Source organism: Spermophilus citellus, assembly GCF_964194105.1.
Source record: "Spermophilus citellus genome assembly, chromosome: 5".
Lineage (NCBI taxonomy): Eukaryota > Metazoa > Chordata > Mammalia > Rodentia > Sciuridae > Spermophilus > Spermophilus citellus.
In genome coordinates, this window is record NC_138186.1 from 54,718,227 (window position 1) to 54,736,457 (window position 18,231).

Consider the following 18,231-nt stretch of genomic DNA (forward strand, 5'->3'; position numbering starts at 1 on the left):
TGCTGAATAACTATTTGTTAACTGTTTTAACCTGAAACAAGCTTAAACAAAATTACAATCTGCTAGTAAATTAACCATCTTGTAGTAGGGACATAGAAAGTACTTCTCACTTAATAAAAATTGCTAAGGGCTGGGGTGTAACTCAGTAGTGGAGCACCTGCCCAGCATGTGAAAACATGAAAGCCCTGGGTTGGACTCTCCAGGACCACAAAACTGTAGTTCCAGCTACTTAGGAAACTGAGGTGGGTATAGCTTGAGACCAGAGTTCACAGTGAGTCTGAGTCACACAGCACATAGTGACACCACATATCAAAATAATAATTAATAATAATAATAAATAAATAATAATAAATAATGCTTCTATCTATTAAGGCAGTCCTAAGCACTTTTTTAAAAAATATTTTTAGTGTTAACGGACCTTTATTTTATTCATTTATTTATATGTGGTGCTGAGAATTGAACCCAGTGCCTCACACATGTGAGGCAAGCACTCTACCGCTGAGCCACAACCCCAGCCCCCCTAAGCACTTTTCATATATCATCTTATTTAATATTCAAAGAAATGTATTAAGTGGATACTTTTTAATTTCCCACTTTACAGATAGGAAATTGAGTTACACACAAGATTAAGTTAACTTCTCCAAGGACACAATCAATAGAGAATTCAAAAACCAAGGTCTGTCAAAGTCCTGAACTTACAAGAAGTCTGCTATAGTGAAGGAAAGAAATGATCTGACCTGACAGCCCCTCCAGGCAGCAGTTCTTGAATCTTAACATACCCTATTCAAACCAAGTAAAATACATTCCATTGGTCGAACAATGAAGGGCCATTTTTCAGGCCTTCTTTTGAGGGATTACATATCCATTTGTCTTACTAATATAAGACTATTTCATATTCAAAGTGCAATGTATAGTCACTAAAAAATTACAGAACAAGCACTGGGGCTCAGTGGTAGAGCACTTGCCTCACACATGGATTTGATCCTCAGCACCACATGAAAATAAATAAATATATTTTTTAAAAGTTACAGAACAAGAATGCTATTGATACAAATATGCGTCAAAATACACTACTGGGTTAACTGAGCAACCTAAAACTAAATTACATGATGAGAAGGCTAAACAGTAACTTACAAGAAAAAAACAATAGAAACAACTGGAAAACTCAATTTGACATATGCTGATGATATGTCTTTCCAGAAATGTAAGATAACTCTAACCCATGCATGTTCGTGACATGTGTTGCTACACATTACATAGAAGCCAGACTTAGAATAATCAGTATCCTTCATAAACTCTGTATTATGCTAATGTGAGTTTATGAATGCCACAATTTGCATACCCTTAGTGCTTCATTTGTTTGGTTATTAGTAGGCTGCCAAAGGATATATATAAATGAGAGACTTTGAGTTTGCCTGTTATTTGCCAGTATTTTTTATCAGGGCCCATCAGTGGCTTTGGACCATCTTTGGAAAATGTTCTTTCAAACTAGGCAATGCTCCAGGCTTGCTTTAGCAATGTAACTAATTCTGTGGTGGCTAGGAGAAGGGACTGCTTTATTATTCAATTACAAAATATCTAAGACTCCCAAGGCAAAAAAAGAAAAATAAAGGCCCAATTTCTAATCCACAGTATTATTTTTATTTTCTATTCAATTCAAGCCTCAGTCTCTCAGGGCCCAATCTCTAATTAAAGCAACCTTTCCCAAGTACCTGCAAACATACAAACAAAAGCACTCAAATAGAGTATCCCTGGACAAAGTAAATATCAAATGACCCAAATGAGCTTCACTCTATTGTAGGTTTTTTCGAATTTTTTATTCTTTTTAGTTATACATGACAGTAGAATGTATTTTGATATGTCATACATACATATTATGGGTTAAAGTTTCCCCCAAATACAGAAGCTTGCTGTTTCTTTCTCCCTCCAAGTACATTCTTCAATTTATGCTTCAGAAAGGAGTCAGGTACAAAGACTTAAGAGATTTTCCTAACCCAAGTTCTGAAAGCTTACCCAAGACCTATCTCACCCGGTCATCAACCCTCCTAAATTGCAGCTCTCACTTGCTCCACGTGTGACTTTGTATAAGGCAGTCCTCCAGAAGGTGAAAGACAAGCCACAGGCTGAACTCTATGAGTAGCTCATTTATACATCTTGGTTTTACATAACTAATCTTTTTTGTACTCAGCTATACTGGTCCCAAGTCCGCTGAAAACTACATGAACAGTATGCTGACAGCAAAAAATATATGCACTTAGAGCCAAAACAACAATGAAAAATCATGATAGGTGCAGAGGTTATTAGTTGTAATAATATTTGAAAATACAGGACAAGCCACTTCCGTTTAATTTCTTCAGTGGCAACTTACAGGTCTACAATATTCTTGCCAGATTTAAATGATATATTTTCTGAATTAATAGATGTTATTATAGCATGAGCTCCCATTAAAGCAGTGGAATCATCAATTGCAGCAATCTAATTTCTTTGTAGCAAAGCTACTGTGAACATCTGCATTACTGTCTGTGTAAAGGAAACTGGCTTTTCATTTGTAGAATGTTATAAAAACCTTCTACTATGCATGCTTTGACTAAAGTTTGTTAAACACCGATATCTTGGCTATTTTCTATGAAACTAAAAAAAAAAAAAACAAGGTAAATTCTGAAAAATTAGTTCAAACTACAATCTTGATTTATAAGTTTATTTGTGCCATTCTAGAACAAAATGCAAAGGAAATATTCACAAATCATATTAGTCTTTGTTCTTTTTCTCCTAAATAATCTTTTCCTCTTTAGTTTCATGAGGCTTATCTTTATTCTAACATACCATTCTCTACCGCAATGAAGAAACAATAGATAAAACTCAGGAGAAAGTATTCCCAGGGGGCTGGGGATGTGGCTCAAGCGGTAGCGCTCGCCTGGCATGCGTGCTGCCCGGGTTCGATCCTCAACACCACATACAGACAAAGATGTTGTGTTCGCCGAAAACTAAAAAATAAATACTAAAAATTTCTCTCTCTCTCTCTCTCTCTCTCTCTCTCTCTCTCAAAAAAAAAAAAAAAAAAGAAAGAAAGAAAGAAAGTATTCCCAGGTAGTCTAGAAGTTATTATTCAAAACTACAGCCACTGACTAACAAAAAATAAGGGGTCACTGAGTCAACCAAGAACTCTTCCCAAATCCAAATCTATAGTGCTTTCATAAGAATAAGGGAACAAACAAGCTCAAATCAATTACCTGCATTTTAGAAAAGTTCATGTCTGGGACTGGGATTGTATCTCAGTGGTATAGCACTTGCCTAGCAAGTCTGAGGCACAGGGTTTGATCCTCAGCACTACATAAATACATAAAATAAAGGTATTGTGTCCATCTACAACTAAAAATATTTTTTAAAAAAAGTTTACGTGCAAGAACTCCATGTCTCTTAAGATTAGCAAAAATTTTTTTTCTATAAAACTGTTACTCTTTCATGTTTCAAACTTAATCTTACGCCCAAACTTCCATAGTCCCCATGAATAAGCAAATACGTGATCTTCCTTTCGCCTTTTCTGGTACATACATATATATTTCACTTAATACTGTGGGACAATAAAGCCCATAAAAAGGGGAAGAATAATGTATTTTTTCCTACTGTTTTAGAACAAAAACTCTAAAGGATAGGGGATGGGTCGTCTGTATTCTGTGCACTAATCCCCCCAAGATGTTATTGAATAATTGATGAGCTTATGATTAGACTGCTGCTCTCAGTTTTGAACAACATTCATGGACCAAACTTAATTCACATCTGATATTGAATTCTATCTCCTTTATTGTGAACAAAATATGCAACAAGGCTGATCTGTTTCTTAGAATTTCATCAGTTGATTCTCTACCTTAAGTCATAATCTTGATATGTGACCAGCTCAGCTACAGCACCAAGTTGGAATGCCACTGACACAGATTCTCAGAGCCCATCAAAAGAGAAGACTGGGGCCATGCCTTTGGAAGAGCGCCTACAATAAAGGCACCTTAGGAATAAATATATTGACACAGAAGAAGAGCAACTATTTATACTGTCTAAGCAGAATTCCTTTTCAATGTCATTTCTAAAAGAAAAAATAAACTGTGGTTAATAAATTTTTTAAATGTTAAGTTGGACTTCATTTCACTGAAATGGCATCACATTATTTGACAAACATAAAACCATCAAGTGTAGTAAAAATTCTGTAATAGACAAATGCCTGTCGTCTATTTCATTCTCAGAGTTTATAAATGAAGATGCATGTTTTATTTGAAACGGTGGAATCTAATGATGATGAAAACAAAACATTCATAAAAACATTCTCTTTGCTGCACCCATGAGTAAATCTAAAGTAACCCATGCACCCTGTGGATAAGGTGGCTTTTTAAAGATATTAAATGAAGGATGCTCCATGCAGACAACATGGCAAGGGCAGGAGACTTAGTAACACAAAGCGAAAAATGTGAGACTTAAAAGGATGTTTGTTTTCAGTAAAAACAGAAGATAAAGGCACAGATAAACACTGGTGGAACCTTGTGATATAAAATGTGTCTAAATCAAGATTTTTTCAAGGAAACAAAGATCAGAAACTGGGAAGTGCTCATAGTTCTGCTGGGTAAGACCTGTGCAAATCATTTCAAGCCCCCAAGACTGGGTTTCTACCTTGGAAAAGGTTGGAGTAGGGAGTTAGGCTGTATTCTGTGATCCTTCAAGTTCTGAAACTCTAGTAACTAAATAACATATGTAGAAAACGATGCTTCATATACTACTGGATGTATAAATTGGTTCAGCTTTTTGGATAGTAGCTGAACTCATCAAAATTTTAAATACATAAAGTATTGCAGATTACAGCATTGTTTATAATTTCAAAAAGCTGGAGGTACTAAATGTCCATCAATACAGTGAGCGGAAAATAAACTGTAATGCATTCAAACAATGTAGCCATTGAGAAGAATGGAGTAGAGCTGCAGTTTTGACCTAAATTCCAAAGGACAGTGACATGAGCAAGTCTCAGTACTATAGGATCCATTTATGTAAATATATGTATGTATATAAGTGTGTCTATGTACATATATGTATATGTACACATCTGGCACTTAGAAGGCACCTGCATATTTATTGAACTAAATTAAATAAACGTAGACATAGGAAAAAGGAACTTCAAGCATACACTATTAACACAGCAACCCCCAGGGACGAGGGTGGGAGTGAGGGAAGATTAAAAATAAATGGAAAGTTTTATGTTCAAACTCAGTGTATTTCTGAAATATTTCCTTCTTTTAAAAAAAATATATAAAGTCTTTCATATAAATGAAATTTAAAAAAATTTTAAAGTATAACATTAGAAAAGTGATAAAGTTTGTCAAAAGGATGCATTGTTGGGGCTTGGGTTGTGCCTGGCATGTGTGAAGTACTAGGTTTGATCCACAGCACCACATAAAAATAATTAAATGAATTAAAATAAAGGTATTGTGTCTATCTACAATTTTAAAAAGTAAATTACTTGTTTTTAAGTTGTAGATGGGCATAATACCTTTACTTATTTATATGTGGTGCTGAGGATCAAACAGTACCTCATGCATGCACGAAAGTGCTCTACCACTGAGCCATAACCTCAGCTGCCCAAAAAAATTTTTTAATAAAAAAATTTTTATTAAAAGGATGAATTGTTTAAATGCATTTGACCTCTGACTTGTACCTTACAGAGAGGCAATGCAATGAGAATGAGTGAACACTGAAGCAGACAGAATTTCAACACAAAATTTTTAAGAATTAGCTAAACATCTGCCCAAATGCAAATCTTGGATGAGGAGTGAGTAGGCCTTTCTTCCTGGAGTCCCACAGGAAGCATCAATAAATTCAATGAGCTGAAATAATCTTAGCCTAGGCTAGAGACACAAATGTGGGACCCCATGCCAGTCTTAGCAATCAGTTATAGAAACATATATGCCCATCTTACAAATCTCTTGACTATTTAAATCAAATATTTTCACTAAGTTCTCCCTTCCCCTAATAGTCTGCAGGTATTTGGTTTCCTCATTTCTGCTTTACTAATCAAGATTATATTCCCTTATCACATTTTCCACATTTCTCATTTCTTTTCAAATATTTTTAAAATTACAAAATCACTTTATTATGCAGTACATTTCTTGGTGTTCTCTCTCAAAGTCTCTAGTGATTGAGGTTCTTTTCAATTTTATAAATACTTTCAGTGGAATGTAAACAAATCTTAACCACAGTATAATTCTGAGAGTACTCGGTATTTAAAATCTCACTATTTTACCTTTTAATTCAGAAAAATACAAAATTCTTATTCTGGTATTTTTACACAATACACAGGTTTGCATTTTTGGAACAGAGGAAGCCTAGGACCCTTCGTTTTTTAGACACTTCAGCGTTATTTGCTTTATTAGCATAACCTCTACTGCTTTCTATAAGCAAGAGAATCTATGGGAAGAATGTGTTTAAAAAAATGGAAATTCTGAAAGGAAACCGTTCACACAGCTCACTTCCAAGATCTCTTCTCAACTAATATTCTAGTCAACAACTGGAGACAGCTTACCTGGAGGGCAGCCCAGCAGAATCACAAGGGAAGAGAGAGGAGGTGATAAATATGACCCCTAAATACCAACTAAAAGTTCACCACTGTTACTTAACCTATGCCCTAACCTAGAGATTACAAAACAAATGACAACTACCATTTCTTCCCTGGACCTACTTCCCCCACAATTAACAAAAGATACTGCAAAGCCAAGTTATTTATAAGTCTTAGCATTCTTTTCCATAGAAACGATGGTGCAATATGTGGTGGCCAGCCCACAAATGCCTATTTATTCCCAAGGTGCCTTAAGGAATGAGTGCTATGGAAACTAACCAGATGAGTAACAACCTGGGGAGATGCGATCTATTTGGGAAGAAAAAAGAAGGGCATCAGCTCCAGGGAAATAGGCATCAAACTCTTTTCCATCCTCCTCATGCTCCCAGTCAGGGCTGGGGGGATGAGGGGTGGAAGTCACTGGGTCCCACCAGGTATTCCTATTCTGCCTTCTTCCCTTTCAATGGTCTCATCTGCTGATTTTCCATGGGGTTTCACTCTCTTGGTTCACTCCTCAGTAGAACACAGCATCAGACATTTTACCAACTCTCCTGTCACTTTGAAGCAGCAGTGGCCACAAGAGTGGCCCTTTTCCACATGTGGCTACCAAGCACTTAAAAACATGGTTAGTCAAAATTGATAAGCTGTAAGTTTAAAATATACATTATATTTCAGAGACTTAGTAAATTTCACTTTATTTTATTGAGTTCATACTGAAATCATATTTTAGGTACATTAGGCACTATAAAATTCATTAGGTTGCACAAATTAATTTTACCTGATTCTTTTTGCTTTTTTTCTTCAGCATTCCCACTGGAAATTTTTTAATTATGTATGTAACATATATTGTAGCTCACATTTCTGGTGGACAGCACTTCTTTACAGATTGTCTTGGAAGGGCAGTAAAAAGTATAGAGTCACACTGCCTGAATTCAAATCTGAGCACCACTACTTACTACCATGTAACCTGTGATACACTACTTAACATCTTTCTCTTCTATAAAATCTAACCTTTGATATACTACTTAACATCTTTCTCTTTGGAAAATGTGGGTAATAATAAAATGCCATCTCAGAGAACTATTGGTAAAATTAAATGAGGTAAAGTAAAGCAATTACTAGGGGCCTAACATATTATAAACACTACTCAATAAATATTTACCATTACTACACTTCTACAGCAACATCTACTACTACTATTCACTAGTAGTACATAATGAGGAAAAAGACAAAGATATAAGTAGGTAGAAAGATGGAGAAAGATTTCTTTCTTTCATAGAATCAAGGCAATTCATAGAAAAGTCTCTTTTCAAAGCCCTGGGGGTAAACTTATGAAATAACATCTCCATTTTAGTAGATAAAAATGTTTAGAGAAAGCATGGGAATACACAGATAAGGGGCCCTGGCTGGTGTTTCTACAGCAGGGTAAAGAACTTCAGCCCGGGCTCTGTAGGGCCCGGGCTCTGTAGGACCCGGGCCCTGACTCTCTTACCAGCCAAGTCGGCTTTCCTCTCTGGCTTTTGTTAACCTCACTTGTAAACAAGAAGGGCTAAAAGTTCTCTAAGTCCACTGCACCTATATATTCTTCTCCCCTCATCCCAAACAGGACCACAGGACAAGAATGACTATACAGAATGCCAACACCATAAAAACATCCAACATAAGCACTGATTGTGCTAGTGCCAGGCCCTCTCATTTGTTGAGCCCACAGTAAAAGCCAGGGATGCACAGCTGACAGCTGTTCTGAGATGTCCACGTCTCCTTTCACACCAGGTCATGGACTCCAATTTGGATGAACGGTTCAACTTAAAATGCCTAGTATTTGCTAATTTTGTTTCTTTTCACATCATGTTCTAAAGCAAGTTTGTGATAGTCACACTAGCACTGTATTTTTATTATAGCCTTTCCCAAAGTGGACTTGAGGAGGTCTAAAAGCCTTATAACTTCCTTTTCACTGACCTCCTCAATTATTAATTACTCACTGGGCACACGATGCCATTCCTTGAAATTAATTTTTACAATTAAATAGACCTTTAAAGCTTCTAATTCATTTCCCAACTCTCATTTTTCAGATATGAACAGAGAATAATCATCATCTTGTGGCTCATTATACATGCTATAAAATATTTCACCCCAGCTGTGAAGCTGGCCATAGTAAATATGTTTTGTTGCCTTAATCAAGATTTATGATAATATAATAACGTTATTTTTAAAGACCACGTGCCAAAGTAATTCCTAAATTAATAAAAATATTTAGCACTTAACCTATAACACACTTTAAAATTATCACACAATCTTGCAGGTAGCTATTTGCCCATGTGCCCAGGGCCAGTAACAATTGATGGAAGGCCTGTCACCAAGCCTATTTACTTGATTTATTTTACACTAGCCTTCTAAAGCCACATACATAATGGGTCCTCACTTTGTGATGGGAAAATAAATTATTTAGTCTGAACAACCTGACAGTGCTACTATGAAGTTATTACTTCACTGAGAGGGGGGAAATTCCCTTATTAGCCTTTTCTTCGTGCCCAAATAAGAACACAGTTAGTGAATATTCACAGATACCTAGAAACTAGAGATGGGAAGAACTTAAGAATCATAACAATGGCTTTTTACGAACGAGAAAACTGAGAGACTTGTTGAAGGCCACAGCCGTTCAGGGGTAGAACCTGAGATACATAAGGAAAGATAAGGCACTGGGATCTCAAAGTCCTCACTATCCCTATGGGGTGCCAAGGAGGATAAAATAAAATGCCCGAAGTAAAGAGTACAATGTCAGACATTTTTTTTTTAGTTGTAGGTGAACACAATGCCTTTATTTTTATTTTTTTAAATATTTTTTTAGTTGCAGTTGGACACAATACCCTTATTTTATTTATTTATTTTTATGTGGTGCTGAGGATCGAACCCAGTGCCTCACCCACCTAGGCGAGCACTCTACCACTGAGCCACAACCCCAGCCCAATGCCTGACATTTAACAGTCATTTTCCTTCCCAGAGTTTCCTCCCTCAATATCCCCATCTTTTGTTATTGTTGTTATAAAATATAATTTAGGATGATGCACTCTGGTGATGATTTTCTAACATGTATACTACATTCACAACAGATAAAGTAAATTAGACTCCATTCAGGAACAGATAAACCCTCACCTGAGAGGCTCCAGAGGAAGCAAGCACCTGATCCTAACTCCCATTAGTTAAGTCTCTACTCTCCAAAAGTTTCAAGAACTTTCAACTCACTGGACTGAGCCCAAACCAGCTTCCTCAAGGTTGAGAGTATGCCAAGTTCACAGTTAGCTTTTCAACCTCATGTTCCACATACACTCTCTAATCCCCTGTCTAGTTTTTATTCCGACTTTCTCCAAGATTATCTATCATCCTGATCTCCTCTTTCCAAACTCCACTTCATTCCTGAATCTATGGAAGTCCCACAACCAGCCCATCACTCCACTGAAACTACTCTCACCAAGGCTAACTATGACTTCTGAACTAAAACAATCAAGCCACTTTTCCATCCTTACCTTCCTGTGTCACTCTGTAGCATATGACACCTTCCTCAGGGTCTTCTTGAAGCTCTCTACTCCCCTGGCCTCTGTAACACTCCACTGTTCTCCTTTTACCTCTTGGTCTCTTCTTTCACTACTGCCTCCTTAAGAAGAGTTCCATTCTCCAGGGTGATGCCTTCCAGCTGTGTTTAGTTACCAATCCTCCGGATATCAACTGCCACTTAACAATTTCCAAATCTCCAACTCTCGCCCAAATCTCTCTTCTGAGTTTCAGACTCACAAGTACAGATTCATATGCCTGAGGTATGATGCCACTGAATGTCCCCACTGGCTCCTCAGCTCAACTACTGAACTAATCTTCTCTGGTAGAGATTTTCTGAAGAGCACAGAAAAAGATAACAGGATGCCATCAGTATAATGTGAACCTTCCACAACTCAGTTGTAACAGTATTGCTACTCTGTAGTATAGAAATAGAATGCCTAATCAGATATGCTTATTACCTCATTTGAGAAACAAAGTACCAATGTATAAAAGCAAACAAGAGTACATAAGGCTAAGCCTCCCTACACTAAATGCTTAGCCTTCTGTTAAGAATCCGCTGAGCCTGTGACAGCACAAACAAACCCTGCTTCCTACTGAATGCCCTGGTGTCCTGTGTCTTTATGCATATATGCCTCCGCTGTCCTTTATTGTTTTTTCTTTTTAATAATTTTTTTTAGTTGTCGATGGACTTTTATTCTTATTTATTTATATGCAGTGCTGAGAATCGAACCTAGTGCCACAAGCCCAGCCCTCCTTTATCATTTGTTTGTTTTAAAAAATACCTGAGACTGGGTAATTTATGGAGAACAGAAATTTACTTGATCATAGTTCTGGAAGCTGGGAAGTATAAGGTCAAGGAGTTAGCACTTTCTGGGCTGGGGATGTGGCTCAAGCGGCAGCGCGCTCGCCTCGAATGCGTGCGGCCCGGGTTCGATTCTCAGCACCACATACCAACAAAGATGTTGTGTCCGCCGAGAACTAAAAAATAAATATTAAGAAAAAAAAAATTCTCTCTCTCTCTTTCTCTCTCTCCCTCTCACTCTCTCTTTTAAAAAAAAAAAAAAAAAAAAAAAAAAAAAGGAGTTAGCACTTTCAGTTGTCTGGTGACGGGTGTGTCCTCCAGAGGAGAGAAACAGTATGTCCCCCTGTGGCAGAGGAACAGGGAAAGCTAACTAAATGCTGTGTGAAGGGAGAAGCCTCCACAGCCTAATCATCTCTCTTTTTTTTTTTTTTTATTCCAGAGTCCTTTGTCTTAAAAGTGGCACCACCACACAATAATCCATGCTAGACCTGAAAGTCTCCTTTGACTCCTTCTCCTGGACCCCACCATATCTAATTAGCTCTGATTTCACCTCCTGGATATTCCTCAAATTCATCACTCCTACACCTAAAAGTTTCTAGATCCGGTTTCAATTACCCCTCACCTGGGGGTAATTACATCAAGAGCTTCACAACTATTTCCCTGCCTCCTATTTTGTCCCCCTTAATTCCACCTCCACTTTGTCTGCAGAAGTAATCTAAAATGAAAATGTAATCATGCTACTCCCCTGCTTAACACTTTTCTAATGATTCTCCAATTAAAGAGTTTTCAGGTCAGACCACTCTCTACAGACAGTAGGCATGGCCTGGAACATATCTCAACCTCTATATTTTCCCTTGTGGATGTCCCACAGGATTGAATGAGAGAATACCTATAAAGCACTTAGTACAGTTCCTGGCATATACTATTATATGTTTAACAAATGAGAGTCAACAATGATCACATTATTGGGCTAGTACACAAGTTCATTGCCAGGGCAGAAGGGGCCCTCTTTAAACCAACCTTGCTCACCACTCTAGGCCCCTTCTGAGGACACGCTGCCTCTCACATTCTGCTCCAGAAACAGGAAGCTAGTTATGGTTACTTAGCCTTACATACCTCCCCATCTCTCTAACAAACATTCTCCCCTCACCCACTAAATAGGGAAGACCTTATTTTGTAAGCCTAGTGAAGTGTCACCTTCACCAAGACACCTTCTCTAAGCACCAGAGCTTATTAAGTTTTCTCCTCAAATCATTAGCTAAGTATCTTAGCACGTAAATTCTAATAGTCTTCTGGATATATTTCGATCACAGCTTTTACCATTTTACATTATAAACATCTAACTTTAAAACTGTCTCTCCCTCTAAGATTACAAATTCTTTGAGGGAACAGACCATTAAACATTCTCCTTTGTACACACTATACCTATTATAACCTAGCAAGAGGTCTACACATTTCTTAAATGAAAGAGAAACTGCCTGGACCACTACTCCCCAATTCCACCTGAGATTAATTTTTTACCTTAAAGCCACACCAGACTCTAATACAACTACTTATGTGGAAGTAGAAGCTAGAGTGCGGCTGAGGTGGGAGAGCACATGGGCCTGGGTTCAATCCTTAGCACCACATTAAAAAAAATAAATAAATTACAATAAAGTATGTGTCCATCTACAACTAAAAAAAACTTTTAAAAAAAGAAAAGAAGTTAGAGTGGGAGCTACTCACCACCCCACTTCATGCCTATGTGCTCCTAGATGTAATCCAGCCTGAAACAGAATGCATGAGTGATTTCAGAAGTTTCTCAATCACTGACAAATAAATGCAGGCAACAAAGAATTAATTGAAGGCCCTAGAGAAACACTGACAAGAGGTAGCAAAAAACAGTTTCTCTAGCCTTAGGAGAACTGACAAACTCTCATGGGGTGATTTCTCAATGTCAAACGAATTACATTACCACTGAAAGAAATGGCACATAATTACTTCAATAGTTAACAAAGTATGCATATTTTTATATTTAGATAATTAAACATTTAATTGAGGGTGGCAGAACAATAGAGAGCCAAGGAATCAATGAAAACGGTGCAAAGGCACACAAGATTATTACTCCTACAAAACACCAAACCAATTATCAGAGAGAAATTCCCCCAAGCCACCAAATATGTATGTAAATGAAGAGATGGCTCCATAGTGGTGCTTTTAATGCAGGCCAGGAAATCTTGAGTAATGTTGGTGCACATTAGTAAGGTGATGAGCCAAATTAGGAGTTTAAAAAAAAAAACTAGCAAATTTAAATTCTCACAATCCAAATTTGCCTATTTTAGGATAAGTTAGTATTAAGAACATCATGCCATGTACTCTGTAGGCAGTAATGTACTGATATGGAATAGCCTCCATGATATCAAGAAGAGCAAGATGCAGTATCTCTTATCTAGTTTTAAATTTTGTACCGTATTCATATATTACCTCCTTAAAAAGTAATTTTCAAAAAGGTAATGAGTTCACAGTAGATGAGATATTACAAAGGGAATTTCCATCTGATTGTTTCAATTCTAAACTTCAGTAAGGTAACAAAACTATAGCATAAATATCAGCAGGCCTTACATAAGTGATGTTCAGGCTGTTAATATAAGACTCAAAATAAACAGAAACATATAATTGGTTTAACTGCTTTCCAAAACACTTTCCAAAATACTTTACTACTATGTGCTAAATTTTAAGATCTGCATACCATATAGCTTAGGAATTCTATCATACACACCCACAGCAAGGTGTGCTCGCAAGAAGGCCAGAGATTTTCAGTAGATAAATACATATATCAACAGGGGAATGTATAGGGAGAGAGTAGAAAGGACAGAAGAAACACGGGTGATGCTTCTGCAAAAAACCTTTTTGATTGTGGAACCATGTTAATATTTCGCAGACCAAAAAAAGGACAACAAAAAATTTTAACAAAAATGGAGGAAGGAAAGCCTAACATGAAATACAAACAAAATCATATGAACCAAATTGTATTTCAGATGAATAACAACAATACTGAATGAAGGTAGGGGAGAAATAATCCCTGTAACCTTGGAACACACCATCTGAACTACAGGCTAACATTAAAAAAGAACACTGAACTCTAGCTAATGGATTTCTTTTTCACAGAGGAATGGGTTAGCAATTTTGAATCTAATTTCTGGGTCCATTAGAAGTTGCAAATAAATATGCTGATAAAGGGAGCTAGGTTCTCCTTGCTAGAGAAAAGAGTTACAAATAAGTAAAGCAGAATGGACAGAATAAACCCTATAGTTAGTGTAGGCCTGGAATAGGAGGTGTCAGCATGAACTGGTGGTTTTTATAGTTGGAAATTACAAAATATAGAAATGTGTGGGATGGACACACACACACACACACACACACACATACACACACACACCCTGTGTTAAAAAGGGCCTAGAAGCAATTATAAGGGTAGCTATGGACACATCTAACACTGAGATCTTGTTTCTAAATACATATACTTTTCCACCAAGGACTCCTTTCAGAAATAACTAAGAATATAGACTATCTTGTATCAGAAAATAAGAAAATAGTAAAAGAATAATGGAAATACGTCACAAAGAAACAAAGCCAGCTTTAAAGGGTTCCCATTGGGCAAACCTGGGGTAATTTGAGTAAACAGACATAAGAATTAAACCCACTGAAAACGTAGGAATCCATCTATGACACTGAAGAGCTAATAATTAACTAGTCAATTAATTAACAGGGAAAGCCAATCAATAAATGTAAAGGAAATGATGAAATTAGAAAATTTGGCAACGATCATGACAATAATTCAGGAAAGAGTCAATGGATGCTAAAATTAACAGGTACAAATTCAAGGAATAACAGGAGATTTACATAGTCTCCAAGTATATCCCCAGAAGATATTACTAACAAAGGAAAAACTAGTGATTACAGTGGAGAAATTAGGCACACCATCTTAAATGATCCAAATGAACATCCCTAATGAGACAAATAACATCATCAGCCTTTTGACATGAAACAGAAAAACACAAAACTTCACATCTATAGTGTTCCTGCCAAAAATGCATAATATGGTCCAAGGATGACCAGCAAACCTCAAATGAGAGACACTGTATCAAAACAAAACAAAACAAAACAGGGGGCGGGGTGCTGGGGCTGGGGCTCAGTGGTAGAACATTCGCTTAGTATGTGCAAGGTGCTGGGTTCGATCCTCAGCAACACATAAAAAAATAAATAAATAAAGGTATTTTAAAAATTACAATCTTTAAAAAAATTTTAATTAAAAAAAAAAGGACCTACATAAAATGTCAGGTAAAGACGTTTTGAAGGTAAAGAACTGTCCCAGACTAAAGGGGACCAAATGAAAGCAGATAAATGCATCTTTTTTCCCTTGTTTGTTTGTTTTGCATGACAGGTTTCTGTTGTTTTTGTTTCTATAAATAATATTCATGGATATATCAATTGGGACAACTGATGAAACATGATTAAGGCCTGTAGGTCACATAGTAGTATTTGATGATTATAATGTGGTAAAAGAATCTTCTTGATTTTAGAAAATGCGCACTGAAGGATTGGATATTTACAGTTGCAACTCAAAACAGTTCAGGGGAAACTGAGAAAAAGATAAAATAAATGTGATAAAATTTAACATTAGGAGAGATGTGGTGAAGGTTATAGGAAAATTCTTTTTACTAGTCTTGCAACTTTTCCATATAGATAAGATTAGGTTAAATTTTTTTTTTAAAAAAGTAAGCAGACAACTGATACTAGCTGTGGGTAGAGGTAGTGAAGTTAAGATCTGATTAACATCCAAGAATTATCAAAATATAAACCTAACTCTCCTGATGAAACAAATTATGTCCTATATACACCTTCTAAGGAAAACGAGATTTGGAATATGATACATCTTACTTAGGATGTTACTCAAGGAAAAAAAAAAATTATGAAGTACCCAAAAGACTTAAATATAAATTAAACGGACTCAATGAACCCTACAACCCAAAGTCACTGTGAAATTGAAACGTGTGCTTTCAGATAGTGGTTGTGCAAGTACTTTTTTTCTAGAAGTTTGAATGGTAGATCACCTTACCTAGAATGTTTAGTTAGGTTTCACATTAATTATTAAAACTATTAAGTATAAATAAAATTTTATAAAAATTATACAATAGAATAAAAATGAAAGCATTCTAGTTATATCAGTACTGAAGCTAATGTTATAGATATAAAACTTCAAGGAATCCACAACAAATTTATGAAAACTTGCTTTATATTTTAAAAACCATCAATTTGGGGCAGGGGGAGATACTGAGGTTTGAATCCAGGGGTGCTCTAACACTGAAATACAGCCACTGCCCTTTTTTAAAATTATTTTTTATTTTCAAACAAAGTCTCACTAAGTTCCCAGGCTAGCTTTGAACTTGAGATCCTTCTGCCTCAGCCTTCCAAGCCACTGGGATTACAGGTGTGTACCACCACACCTGGCTAACTCATAATCTTAAGAGCATTTCCAGGAAATATTGTGGATATAATATTTTGTATTTTTCCAGAAAAATTCAAGCATGTGGTATAAGAAACAATATTAGCTGATAAAATAATTTCATATGAATAAAAATTTATGGTTATCTAAAAATATGTCCACATAATTATTTAAAATCCACAAATTCTTCAATCTATCCTCCAAAAATGTGGAGTCTCTAACTGCCTCATTTTGAATATAGACTGGACTTAGTGACTCACAACAAAGAGAATATAGCAGAAGTAAAAATGTATGTATTCAAAATAGAACATAAAAAGCATATGAAACTCCTGCTCTCTCTTAAATCACTGCTCTGTATAAAGACAGCAGACATGTTGTGAGGACATTCAAGCAACCTTAAGAAAGACGTGAGGCCACTCTTGACAGCCAGAAAGGAATTGAGGTCCCATGCCAACAGTCATCTAAATAGACCCTCTCAGGAGCACATCCTTCAGCCCAATGAAGCTTTCAGGTGACAGCTGCAGCACTGGTCAAAAGTTTGACTATAACTCATCCATCACTCTGAGCCAGAACTACCTGGCTAAACAGCTTCTGAATTCCTCACCCATAAAAATTGTCAAATAAAAACTATTGGTTGTAAACAAGCAAGTCTGAGGATAACCTGTTAGCAACAGATAATAAATACAGTATTTAAGAGATATTCCATTTGCAGAATTATAATTTTGTAGAAATATTTGGTGTAGAATTATATAAAATTGACTGTTATTTATGAGATAATCACAGTCCATATTACCAGGAATGTAGAAAACAGGATCAAAGTGCAAGGAACGAATCAAACCAGAATAACTATAGTAGACCATAAATAGAAAATATTTACTTTATGAATAGATTTAAAAATAAACATTTTAATGGAAGAAATAGTGGTGTGAACAGAGGGAGATTAGCTGGGAAATCTCAAGTATTACATTATTTGGGGTGAGGTTTTAAGGGATTAAAAAATTCTGCATTTGTTTTAAATGTCATTAGCTTGAAAACTACAGTTCCTTCTCTAGAAGCTTTTGTACTTGTCTATAAAGAAGTAGTTAATTTAGAATTGCCTGACAGTCAACTAAAAATGTTGTGCATCTCTTTACAGGAAAATCAGCTTTGGGGCCTTTAATTGTCTAGCTCCCTTTCCCTTCTATTCCTAGTTATTATCTTTGACCATTTGAGCAATTACTAAAATCCTAACTTCCTCCACAAATGTTTTATAAATCAGCAGAAATGAGATTATATTTCTCCATCAAGACATTCGCATGCTAGAACCCCATGCTGATACCAGGAATTGACATGAACTAGAAAGAGAACTGGCTTCAGAGTCCAAGTTTGGGGATGCAGCCCAGTGCCATCTCTCACTGGCCAGAAACTACAGATAAACTGTTCTCCCCATTCTGGAACTGAGTTGCTTTATCAGTACAATGGAGATAATTCTTATAATAACCTTGTAAATTTAACATTAAGTAATACATAGTCAAGCATCATGGTGCATGACTGTAATCCAGTTACTCGGGAGGCAAAAGCAAAAGGATCACAAGTTCAAGCCTAGCCTCAAAAAAAAAAAAAAAATTAAAAGGACCAGGGATGAAGCTCAGTGTAAAACTCCCCTAGATTCAGTCCCCATACCAAAAAACAAAACAAAAAGATTATTTAAAAAAAAAAAAAAGCCTTCACATAATAGAACTACTCAGTGACTGCTAGTCATTAATGTCTCTTGTGTTAGTCAGCTTTCCATCACTGTGACAAAATACCTGAAAAAATTAAAAG

At 36.3% G+C, this 18,231-nt stretch overlaps 1 protein-coding gene across 2 annotated transcripts in view; it reads right to left on the reverse strand.

Annotated features, from left to right (window-relative positions):
- The window catches only part of BTBD9 (BTB domain containing 9), a 404,071-nt gene that overhangs the window by 380,301 nt on the left and 5,539 nt on the right, over positions 1-18,231 (reverse strand). The window lies entirely within an intron of this gene.